General features: G+C 45.1%; 1 pseudogene; it reads left to right on the top strand.

Moving 5' to 3' along the window:
* The first annotated feature begins 787 nt into the window (after positions 1 to 787).
* LOC123175381 (methionine S-methyltransferase-like) lies at positions 788 to 10,867 on the top strand (annotated as a pseudogene).
* Positions 10,868 to 13,051: the final 2,184 nt, after the last annotated feature.

Below are 13,051 nucleotides of genomic sequence, written 5' to 3' on the forward strand. Positions count from 1 at the left end.
CCGGCGCCGCCCATTCCCCATCTTTTCTTCGTAGCTAGAATCTTTCCTCGCGTCCGGGCTCCTCCCCGCCCCCCGCCCGAACCATCGACCTTGACCTGGCCGGGGACGCATGGCGGCGAGCGAGGACGGCAGCGGAAACGGCGGCGTGGAGGCCTTCCTGGCGTCGTGCGCGGCGTCCAGCGACGAGGCGTACGGCGCCTCCAGGCCCCCGCCACGCGCGCCCAGGCGAGGCGCCTCCTCGGCGCCGTCCGTCGCCGCCTCGCCGACGACCCCGCCGCCGGACAGAAGGAGGAGTGCTTCCGCGCCTTCAGCCTCCGCATCCGCGACGTCGTCCTACAAGGTCGGCCCACATCCTCCCCCCACTCCCCGGCAAATCGAATCGGTAAAAGTCGAATGTTGATCCGGCCATCACCGCCCATCAGCACTGAACTTTGTAATCGGTTTGCTTAAAATTTTGAATCTGTCTGGCGTATTTTATTTGACCGCAGTTTAGCTCTTAATTAGGTTTTCGCTTCAGAATTTCCCTTTTGTGGGGATCACTTCTTAGGGTATCTGATTCCTAAAAGCTCTTTATATGAATCTATTATATAGATGTTTCTAGGGTTATTGTATATAGATGTAGTGGTCTTTGTGCAGGAAAAACTGCAGTTTACAAGTTTCTTACATTATCTGGACTGGAGTCCGGACCTGCCATGATTCCTTTGTTATTATTTGTACATATAAATTATTAACTGCTGTCTTTAGTTCGCGCATGTCACGATGGTAAAAGCTTTCATTATTACTGATTTTTGTTCTGGTTGCGTAAGAAATTTATCAAATGCTTTTAGGATCCAAGCAAAGAAAGAAGCTAATAATGATGGAGATACCTAGCGTTTTCGGTCCTGGAGATAGGTCTATCACTCTCTACGAGGGCATCAATCATCATCCAGATCCAGATTCCATTTTCAGGAGTAAGACCGTCGCACAGCTGGGATGTGGCAATGGTTGGATATCCATTGCGCTAGCAGAAAAATGGTGCCCTTCCAAGGTTGGTGTCTCTTGTCCCGTCTCCTTTGGACATTTATCTTATGGTCGTTGTTATGTAAGTGGGAACTGCAGCAGTTTGACATTTGTTTATAGAAGTGGGTGCTCCATAGTTAGATATTTACTCAGGTTTGATGATATGATACTTCTCAGACTTCTGATAATCTGCCGACAGTCTAAGTTAGTCGGAACATCTGAGAAAACGATATATGTTGAGCATTCTTCCGAATCTAGGCGAGGCACTAGTACACACTGAATAATCTGTCTTTCGAAAGGGAAAAGAGAAAATAACACGCAATTATTTGAGCCTCAGATGCCAGGGAACTGAATTAGTTCTGGCTCAGCTCTACATTACGTTAATAGTTCAGCCACATATTTTTGCCAGAATCCAAGCTGAGCATCTTTTGTTTCTTTGAAGGTCTATGGTCTGGATATTAACCCAAGGGCAATCAAGATTGCATGGATAAATCTTTATTTAAATGCACTGGACGACGATGGTCTTCCAATTTACGACAGGGAGGGGAAAACACTGCTTAATAGAGTTGAATTCCATGAATCTGATCTTCTTTTTTTACTGTAGAGACAACAAGATAGAACTTGATAGCATTGTTGGATGCATACCGCAGGTACGGTCAAACGAAATTGTAGTAGACCCAGAACTGAAGGAAAATGCTGACTCTTATAATCTAATTTTCAGATTCTTAAACCCAATCCAGAGGCAATGTCAAAGATTATCACTGAAAATTTAAGCAAGGAGTTCTTGTATTCCTTGAGCAGCTACTATGCTCTTCAAGTAAGTCAGGCATCTTTTGCATGTTCATCACTTCAGCCATTTAATCTACCAAATACCAACGGTGATTTATCTTAACATTGTTTTTTTCTAGCTGGGTTAGGAGGATCAAGAGTGAACTTTAAACCTACACATTTTTTTTCTGTAACTGCATTATTGTTCTTTGTAACCAGATTAGAAGAAAAAAATGTGTTTCAAACATATGTCATTTCCTTGTAGGCGTGTTCCTACCCCTGATATAATAAAAGTATACTTCAGAAATAATATATGATCTGTATGACTATATTTCTAACTTGATTCCACAAGTATAATTGAGTTAACAGCTTTGGGCTCTACACTAACATGGGCAACCAGAACAAATGATGGACAGTAGAATTACTTTCTTGGGGAGTAATCCTTTCCTCATCTCAACTTTGCATGGCTTTATTGTGTTACAATTTATAACTATAAACATGATTAGCATTCCACACTTTTCTATGAAAAATGAATGAATGATTGCTGAAATATGGAGTTATTCACAGTTTCTTCTAGAACACTGGAATTATTAGCAGTGATATTCAATTTTTCTCTGTTTGAATAGAGTTTTGATTTGTTGCTATGCATTGATAATCTGTCTGACATGATGTACACATATTTTCTCATAAAGTCAATATTTCTTATTCCAATTTCCCTTTTGTTCATTTCTTGTATGCTTGTAAACTTACTGCATGACTTACTGCCTCCAGGGTTTTGTGGAGGACCAATTTGGCCTCGGGTTGATTGCACGGGCAGTTGAAGAAGGGATGACTGTCATAAAGCCTACGGGTACTATGATATTCAACGTGGGAGGCCAACCAGGTCAAGGTGTCTGTGAATGCCTATTTCTACGCCGTGGATTTCGCATCACTAAGCTCTGGCAAACAAAAATTATGCAGGTAGCATTTCTGTGACATACCATATGTTAATTAATCAGGAATTCCTGGTTTGGCCAACAATATATACTCCGAGATTTTCGTAAAAGAAGTACTTTGAGTTGTACTACAGTTAGTAGGGTTCTATAATGCAACGAAATGCCAGCTTATCATTATATATTAAAATGCCATTTTTTTGTGTGGATTACCAACTAGTTGGTTTGTTTGCAGGCTGCGAACACAGATATTTCGGCCTTAGTTGAATTTGAGAAAAATAGCCCGCATCGATTTGAGTTCTTCATGGGTTCTGTGGGGGATCAACCTGTTTCTGCACGCACTGCCTTGGCATACATGGAATCAGGTGGCCATATTTCACATGCTTTGTCCGTGTATAGCTGTCAACTTCGCCAACCCAACCAGGTTCTTTGTCGTTCTCTTTAGATTTGTAAAAACAATATTATAGCGACATAAATATTACTAATTCAGAGAATTTTCAGGTGAAGAAACTAACTGAGATACTTAAAAATGTATTCCATGAAGTCAGCAGGTCCCTCGATTTGTCCTTCGCTGATGATTCTACTGCCCAGGAAAAGATCACATTCCTAGTATACCTAGCTAGTTTCTTAAATGCGACCAAGCCCAATCCTTGTCAACCTCCAGCTGGATGTTTGAACTTCAGGAAACTTGTTGCTGAATTTATGAAGAGCTACCACCACATCCCATTAAATCCTGATGTAAGTCTTGGTGGCTATTGTCTTTACAATTAGTTATACCATAATTTCTCATATTGAGCTATTCTGTGCTTGTATCTTATGCATTATATGATGCTCCCTTTTCATTTCTTGTACACCAGAATTTTGTTGTATTCCCTTCCCGTGCGGTGGCAGTCGAAAATTATCTTCGACTGTTCTCACCAGCGCTTGCAATTGTTGATGAACATTTGACCAGACACTTGCCCATGCAATGGTTAGGATATTCAGAAATCGAGGTACCTCTCTGTCTGTCTGTCTCTCTCTTTCTCTGTGTGTGTGTGTGTGTGCGTGCGTGTGTGTCATGCAACACTTCTTGTTTGAGCAGCATGTGATCTGTACTGCTTAGTAGTGTTTTATAAAAATATCTTGTTTGATGGGAACATGGAAAAGACATACCTGTTATGTGAAGAAAAATGTTGGCTCAAGAATGTTGAATACTACTGCTTCTTTTTGAAATTTCAGGGAAGAATAGATTGCAACAATGCTGAAGGCGTGATCACTGTAATTGAAGCACCACGCCAATCAGATTTACTGATTGAGTTGGTCAGAAAACTGAAGCCTCAGGTTGTCGTTACTAGCATTGCCCAGTTTGAGGCTATCACCAGTGCTGCTTTCTCGAACATACTAAGCGCAACAGAAGATGTTGGTTGCCGGTTGTTCCTAGATATTTCAGAGAACCTGGAGTGGTCTTGTCTGCCAAGCTCAAATGGTGTGTTGAAATATCTTATTGGAAACACCCTACCTTCGCATGCTTTCTGTGAAGGAGACTTATATACCATTTCATACCATTTAGCCTGGAACTCTATTAGAACTTCTGTGCATTCTTGCACCTACATTGGAAACAGTCTTAAGGTTTCATTTTGTATCTGCTCCATCTTACTTTTGGTTAAAATTTGCAGGTTTATTCTGATCTGGAAGTTGCTTTTGCCATTTCTGAGGATGCTTCTGTCTGCAAGGCATTGTCACAAACAATTGAGCTATTGGAAGGAAATACTTCTGTGATCAGCCAGCAATATTATGGCTCTCTTTTCCATGAGCTGCCGGCGTTTCAAATTGGTGACCGTCATCAGCATGCACATCAAGTGGTAAGCAGAATTTCCCTCCTCTGATTCTCCGCCTCACGGTAACATCTTGGGCTTGTCTAATTTCCCGGCATAAGTCAGCTAGTTCTAAAATCCTGGGTTTGTCGCTCCTCCGTTAGTTGGATACACACTTATTTACAGTGACCAGCTAAATTTATCAGTGGGATATTTGATTATGTTTTCATCATGACTAATAGCAAGTAAAATTCCCCGCAAAAAAATGTAAGTAAAATTATTAATAATATGGCCAGGCACCTATGGAAAACCACCCTCAAGAAAAAAAGGACGCATGTGGAATACTTTTGTGACCTTTGTTAGGAATATGCAACTTAGTATTCCAATGAGGCCATAGGCCGATATATATACATGTACAGGTGTGGAACATATGCAGGAAACCCCTTATATAATGGGATAAATACAAAGGGGCACATGACTATATTATATATACTCTAACACCCCCCCTCAAACTCATGGTGGATGAACAACACTGAATTTGGAGAGATAGAAGCAGAGTCGGTGTAGTGACAGAAACACCAAAATCCTGAAGTAACCACCGTAACCAAGTCACCTCTGCTGTCAAAAGAGCCATCGCTCGTAACTCAGCCTCTGCACTCGAACGGGAAACTGCGGTCTGTTTCTTTGTCTTCCAGGCAATGAGAGAACCACCAAGAAAAACACAGTAAGCAGAAAGTGAACGGCGATCCGAAGGATCACTAGCCCACGTAGCATCCGAATAGGCCTGAAGCTGTAAAGAACTGGAGCGAGGAAAGAATAGACGGTGAGAGATCGTACCCCGAAGATATTGAAGAACACGAAGGAGATGACTATAGTGAACCGATGTGGGAGCAGAGACAAACTGACTCAGAATATGAACCGGATAAGAGATGTCCGGACGAGTGACAGCTAGATAGACAAGACTGCCAACAAGATGACGATAACGCGTCGGGTCAGGGAGAGGATCACCATCGGTAGCACGGAGGTGAACATTGAGCTCCATAGGAGTCTCAACAATGCACTCGTCAGTAAGAGCAGCACGAGCAAGAAGATCCTGGATATACTTTTCCTGGGATATAAAAAAGCCATCAGAGGTAGAAGAGGCTTCAATCCCAAGAAAGTAGCGAAGAGGTCCAAGATCAGACATAAGAAATTGCTCACTAAGACGGGCCTTTACAAAGGCACTATACTCGGGGTCATCCCCAGTGATGATCATGTCATCAACATAGAGAAGAAGAAGAGTCCGACCACGAGGAGAAAGGTGAATAAACAATGCTGGATCGTGAGCACTTGCTGAAAAACTAGCGGCAGTGACCACATAGGCAAAACGCTCAAACCAGGCGCGGGGGGCTTGCTTAAGGCCATAGAGAGAGCGACGAAGACGACATACCATGCCATCAGGAACAGAATACCCAGGTGGTGGCTGCATGTACACCTCCTCACGCAGCTCACCATTAAGAAAGGCATTCTTAACATCAAGCTGAGATATAGACCAGTGGCGTGCAGAGGCAACGGCAAGAAGTGTACGAACAGTGGTCATGGGCCACAGGAGCAAAAGTCTCGTCATAATCACGACCATGCTCCTGCTGAAAACCACGAGCCACAAGACGAGCTTTGTGACGCTCAAGAGAACCATCAGAGCGAGTCTTAACCTTGTAGACCCACTTACAAGTGATGGGACGGACACTGGGAGGAAGAGAAACAAGATCCCAGGTACCAGTGCATTCAAGAGCAGCAATCTCCTCTGCCATCGCAAACTACCATTCAGGATGAACAACAGCTTGACGGTAAGAAGTCGGCTCAAGAACAACAGCACCAATGGTGGGAAATCCAAAGCGATCAACAGGCGGACAAGGACGAGAACGCAAGCCATAAGTAGGATGAGAGGAAGATGACGACACATCCATAGAGGCATCCACCGGTCGTGAACGACGAGTGTAATGCTGAGGAAAAGATGGAACAATAGAAGGAGGAATCGCCAAGGTAGAATCAGGGGGTGGCGACGAAGAAGTCACCGGAGATGAAGGTGTAGAATCAGGTGACATGCTAGGCGTGGAGACCGGGGAAGATGGTGGCTGCAAATCGACTGGAGGTGGAGAAGCAGAGGGAGTGGAACGAATAGGCACAGGCTCGACGGGGGTGATAGGTGAGTCAGGAAAAGTGAGGAAAGAGATATCCTCCACTGAAAAAGTCGAGGAACATGGGCGTGGGTAGAAGGGACGAGACTCATCAAAAGTCACGTCTCGAGAGATACGCATCCGACGACCGATAGGATCCCAACAACTATAGCCCTTATGCTCATCACTGTAGCCTAAGAAGACACACTCAACAGACTAAGCGGTCAGTTTGGTGCGTTCGCGATGGGAAAGAAGAACATAGCAAACACAACCAAACAAGCGAAGCATCGAATAATCGGGAGAACGATCAAAAAGACGCTCGAAAGGAACACCACCCTGTAGAGCAGCGGAAGGCTGTATATTGATAAGATAGGTGGAGGTGGAGACGGCCTCAGCCCAGAAATGAGGCGGGAGAGAGGCGGCGATCATCAACGCATGAGCCGTCTCAAGAAGGTGACGATGCTTGCGCTCAGCCACACCATTCTGAGCATGAGCACCGGGACAAGAGAACTGAGCAAGAGTGCCCTGCTCAGCAAGAACTCCACGCAACATCTTGGAGATATACTCTCCAGCAGAGTCAGCACGGAACACACGAATAGGCGTAGAGAACTGAGTGTGAACCATGGCAGCAAAACGCTTATAGATAGATAAGACCTCACTACGAGAAGACATAAAATATATCCACGTGTGTCGCAAGAAATCATCTATAAAGATAATATAGTAGCGATGACCTCCCTTCAAGGCAAAGGGAGCTGGACCCCAAAAATCAGAGTGAACAAGGTCGAAAGGACGCCGAGACACAGTCTCACTGTGAGGATAAGGTAACTGGACCTGTTTACCAAGCCGACAACCCTGACAGTCTAAAGACACACCGCCGGAGACGGATCCAAGAAGATCACGTCGAACTAAGGATGAGAGACGAGAGCCACATAAATGACCAAGGCGATGATGCCACTGCTGAAAAGAGCTGGTAGACAAGGCAACAGTGGTGGAGAGACTGGCGGCGGTGGCAACGGATGGAAGGTGAAGCCAGTCAAGCTCCCAGAGACCCTGAGAGTCACGGTGCCGGAGGCCAGCACCAAGAAGAGCACCAGTGTGACGGTCTAGAACGGAACATGAGTCAAAGTCGAGAATGACCCTGCAACCAGAGTCAACAATCTGACCACCGGAAATGAGCTGCGTGGTAAATCGAGGAACATGAGCAACATCGGGAACATGAAAAGATGAAGTGCTAAGAGTGCCTCGACAAGTAACTGGGAGAGAGGTACCATCCGCAGTAAAAACATGAACAGGAGAATCGAGAGGTCGAGTAGAGGACAGAATGGATGAATCATGAGTCATATGAAAAGATGCTCCAGTATCAAGAATCCACGGAGATGTACCTGCTTGTGTAGAGGGTGGTCTCACAATGCCAGAAGAGTCAGTAGCAGAACCAACAAAACCTGTCGGTGAAGAACCAGGGGACGCATCGAGCAGGCATCGAAGCCGCGTAATCTCCTGCTCAGTCAGGAGCTCAACTGAAGTGGTCGACTTAGATGCGCCCGACGGTGAAGAGCCGGAGGCAGCCAGCAGATCGCGAAGTCGCACAATCTCCTGCTCGGTGAAGTACATAGATGAAGGAGTCGACGCGGTAGCACCACGAGAGGAGCGATCACCACCACCCGTGGAAGCCGCTAGATGTGGCGATGTAGCATGATCAGTAGCGTCCGCAAAGGCCGATGGAGGTGGAGGTGTAGAGCGACAATCACCATGTGTGAAGATCGCAGGAGGAGCCGCAAAAGAGCGACAAGCCCAGTCTATGAAAGACGCCGAAGGAGACGACGCCATAGGCGGACGGGCACCAAGCACTGAGGATCGATGCATGTGCAAGATAGGATCGGTATAGGGAACACCCCCAGAAGGCAACGAGCAGCAATGAGACATCTGATCAAACGAAGACGTACTCTTTTTTTTAGCCAACCCAACCAGTCAATCCCGAATTCCTGATCCACCGGAACACAGCGTCGCTGGATGCCTGGATGAAGCAGCCCAATGTCCAAAGTAGCAGCCGAGGCCTCGCTCAGATCGAGCGGGCGGCTAACTCGTGCTGCCGTGCACGCGCGTCTGTACAGCTGGATTCGACGAGGGCAGCGGGATCTGGTGAGGGCGGCCGAGACCAGCAGCTGGCGGCGGAATCCACTAAGGAGCGGCGCCGGCAATGGAACCAGACAACCAGTCGATGGAGGACTGGCAAGGACGCACCAAAAAGATAGAGCCGGGAGACCTGTAGATTCAGTCGAAGTACGCGGACGGGCGTGCAGTAGAGTAGGAGCAGCAATCGGCCGGGGAGAGACCGAGAAAGAGAGGCGCAGCGACGGCGGACACACAAATTTTTGGATCGGAGGAGCACGAGTTGCGCGTGCGAAAAAAAAGCCTAGGCTCTAATACCATGTTAGGAATATGCAACTTAGTATTTCAATGAGGCCATAGGCCGATATATATACATGTACAGGTGTGGAACATATGCAGGAAACCCCTTATATAATGGGATAAATACAAAGGGGCACATGACTATATTATATATACTCTAACAACCTTAATGTTTAACTGTTTTGGTTTGTTGGCTTTTAATATCTTTTTCAGAGACAAGCAGCAGAAAAGATACCTGAGAAGATGATACAGTTTTCTAATTCAGCCATGTCTACCCTAAAAGAAGCTGATTTTTTCACTCCTGATTCCAAGGATTCTAGTGTCATTCATATGGATTTAGACCGCAGCTTCTTACCAGTACCTTCTCCACTGGGCGGCTCCATTTTAGCAAGTTTTGCTCGGCGGAACGTCATGGATTTTGAAACTGACGTTCGTTCCAGCATCGAACAGCTGGTGGGAGATAACTATGGTTTCCCAGGAGACAGTTGTCCCGACGTTACATTTAACAACCGTTCATGTGGCTTCTCTAAGGAAATTATATATGGCAGCACCTGTCTCACACTCCTCAACAAGCTTGTCCTTTGCTGTATGAGGGAGCAAGGCGCCTTCCTTTTCCCCATGGGCACCAATGGGCACTATGTCTCGGCAGCAAAGTTTATGAATGCAAAAACATTGACGATTCCAACAAATGTACGTTCAGGCTTCAAGATTGAACCGACCGCTCTAAGAGCAGCTCTGGATGATGCATATGAGAATGAGAATGTATGGCCATGGGTGTATATTTTTGGCCCTACAGTTAACCCTTCTGGTTCCCTGTACAGTGATGACGAGATAAAAGATTTGCTGTCCATTTGTGCTGAACATGGAGCTAGGGTAGTGATAGACACCTCCTCCTCTGGTCTGGAGTTCGAAACCGGAGATGGCCGGAGCCTGTGGAATTTGGATAGTTTTTCTTATAATATTGCTTCATGTCTCGCACTCCGCGTTTTTATGCTTGGGGAGCTGTCCCTTCAGCTGACCATGAGTGGGTTTGACTTTGGGTTTATGATTTACATTGACCCGTCCTTGATCAAACATATGTTAACAAGCCTGAGTCAACCACACCGCACATTGAAGTATACTTCCAGAAAACTGTTGTGTCTTAAGAACAAGAGGGACCAGCGCTTCTCTGATCTCATTGAGGAGCAAAAGGAGACACTGAAGCATCGTGCCGATAAGTTGACTAAGGTTAGCTCTCTGTGACATTCTAAATCGCCCTCTCAAACTTTGTGTTCCCTCCCAAATCTTAGTCCAGAGATGGGACATTGGCAGTTCAGAGAAATCTTATGTTTGGCATGAACGCCCCTTTTTTGTTTTCATTTTCTGATTTCCTGCAATGAACAGACACTCGAGAGCTGTGGCTGGGATGTCGTCGGCTGCCATGGCGGTATCTCAATGCTGGCGAAACCAACGGCCTACATCGGCAAATCGTTCAAGATAGACACTTTCGAAGGCGAGCTCGATGGCTGCAACATCAGGGAAGCGCTCCTTAGATCCACTGGACTCTGCATATCCAGCAGCAAGTGGACCGGGATACCGGACTACTGCCGGTTCAGCTTTGCTCCCGAGAGCAGCGAATTCGACCAGGCGATGGACTGCATAACTCGGTTCAGGGAGTTGGTTCTAGGAGACAATGCACAGATGAATGTTAATAGTAGCTAGGGGTTAATTTGAGTCATCCTCATGGAAAGTAAAACCTGAAGAGATGTAGTAATGTTTTTTCTTTTATCTGCTTGGTAACTGATTATAAAATGGAAATGAGGTTTTCTGATGGAATTGCTGGCGAGTGGCTTATATTGTGGAGAATATAGAGGAGTATTCCTTCACTATGGGTATATCATAAGACCAAACCGGATGCTAACTACTTTATCTACTGGAATCAAATACTTCGACTAAATTTCATAAAGCAGACGGTTTAGTGGCTCAACTTTTCAAGATATCCTGAAAAACATTTTTATATTATGGGACGGAGGAAGTAGTTATCACCGTCCCTGAACAATGAACTGACTTCAGCAGATTGACTTGCTTGATTTGTATCGCTTTACCTGTTAATCATGCTGTAAGCAGCACTACCATGTTTAACTGTGGGCAAAGACCCCAACTTGTTGATTCAAGAACACCCAGTTCTTCTTAGATGAGACATCACTAAGGAAAGAATGCTGAAACTATTTCTGTTCTACAATTATCTGCTTAAATTGCGAAAGAGTACCCAAGAAGCAACTTTATATCATACTCCCTCCGTTCCAAATAAGTATCTTGACCTTAGTACAACTTTACACTAAAGGTAGTGTTAGGAATAAGCAACTTCTCTTTATTGAAGGCCAAAGGGGCATATATATATTACACAAGACTTGAGGTGCAAGGAAACTAAACATAGACTAATAAGGACTCCTAGACCAATACTAATACTCCTTAACACCCCCCCTCAAATGCAAAGCGTATGCAATAGCATTGCATTTGAAGAAGTGTAATACTAAAAAAAATGATAATCCAAATCCGCGTCTTGAGAGTGTCGTCGTAGCATGAAGAGTCTTCAAAACCTGTCAAGTCGCCAAAGGGGATAACGAAGAGATGGCACATCAGAGGAAGACACCGCACCAATAGAAGATACAATAGAAGTATCAAGAGAAGATGGGTTGTCAAAAGAAGATGGCCATCAAGAGAAGAAGCATTGCTTAAAGAATCATGGCCCATGAAAACCGACGGCGAAAGAAGTTCGGCGGCAAGAGAATGAGCTTAGATCAACAATGCAAAGAGAGGCCACAGAAATCCTATAGAGAGGACAATGACCAGAAAAAGGATGACGGACAAAAGTTTGGTGGACTCGCATGACATGAGAAACACAAAATATCAACAGATTTGGTGGACACAGCAGAAAACAAGGAAGGTAAAATCTAGGAAGCATACACGACACAAAGATGCAAAATCCATCGTGTATGCAGAAGACATTGGACTCCTTTTTTTTGTTGTTGAAATCAAGATGGGAACGGAAAGACAGCAGCTAGTATGCAGGAGCGAACTCAGCAGCAAAGCAGCAGCTATAGCACAGCAGCCTGAACGCAGCAGCACGCACATCGATCTGGAGCTGGACGAGGTAACCCGATCTGGCGCACAGGTGCGAACGCAGCACAGTAGCCAACCAGGCGAGGCGGGCTTTGATCCATGCAGGCGATCACGGCTGTGCAGGCGCACGTCATGGGCGCACTCATCACCAGTTTGGATCCAGCGAAGCAGCTGGGCGGCAGGTGCCCCGCGAACGACAGCGGAAGACGAGATCGACCCAGAAAAGAATAGATCGACCGAGAAAAAAAAAACTAGTGAATCGTAAGGACGAGTTGCGGGGTCCGGAGACCTAAACCTAGGCTCTAATACCATGTTAGAAATAAGCAACTTATCTTTATTAAAGGCCCAAGGGGCATATATATATTACACAAGACTTGAGGTGCAAGGAAACTAAACATAGACTAATAAGGACTCCTAGACCAATACTAATACTCCTTAACAGGTAGTACAAAGTTGAGACACTTATTTTGAGACAGAGGGAGTAACAAATTGTTCGTGTTCCTTGGTACTGGGATATGGTTCTGACAATAATTTTCTTACTGACCCTCATTCTTCATGCATTAAAATCTGAAACATATCTTCTACAACAGAGTTTTTATCGCGGCTTGAATTGTTTCCGAAACTGGTTCAGTCTAGTGATGTGTCTAGGCAAGAATCTTCTTAGCTAGACGGTGGAAAGCCTTGTGCATTGTGGAAGGATTTATTCAAGGCAATGATATATATGTCCTTTTTGCAGTATATCAGGAAGTGTATGACCTGTATTTTAGTTTTTGCCCCTAATAGTGATTGGTATTGTAGGTTAGGTTTCTTCGATACCGTCTCTGACTAAATTTGAAAGAATCTAAGCCTGGGCTGTTTTAGTGCAGATTACTAGATGGAAAGGTGAAATTCT

This window comes from Triticum aestivum, unplaced genomic scaffold (assembly GCF_018294505.1).
Source record: "Triticum aestivum cultivar Chinese Spring unplaced genomic scaffold, IWGSC CS RefSeq v2.1 scaffold36800, whole genome shotgun sequence".
Lineage (NCBI taxonomy): Eukaryota > Viridiplantae > Streptophyta > Magnoliopsida > Poales > Poaceae > Triticum > Triticum aestivum.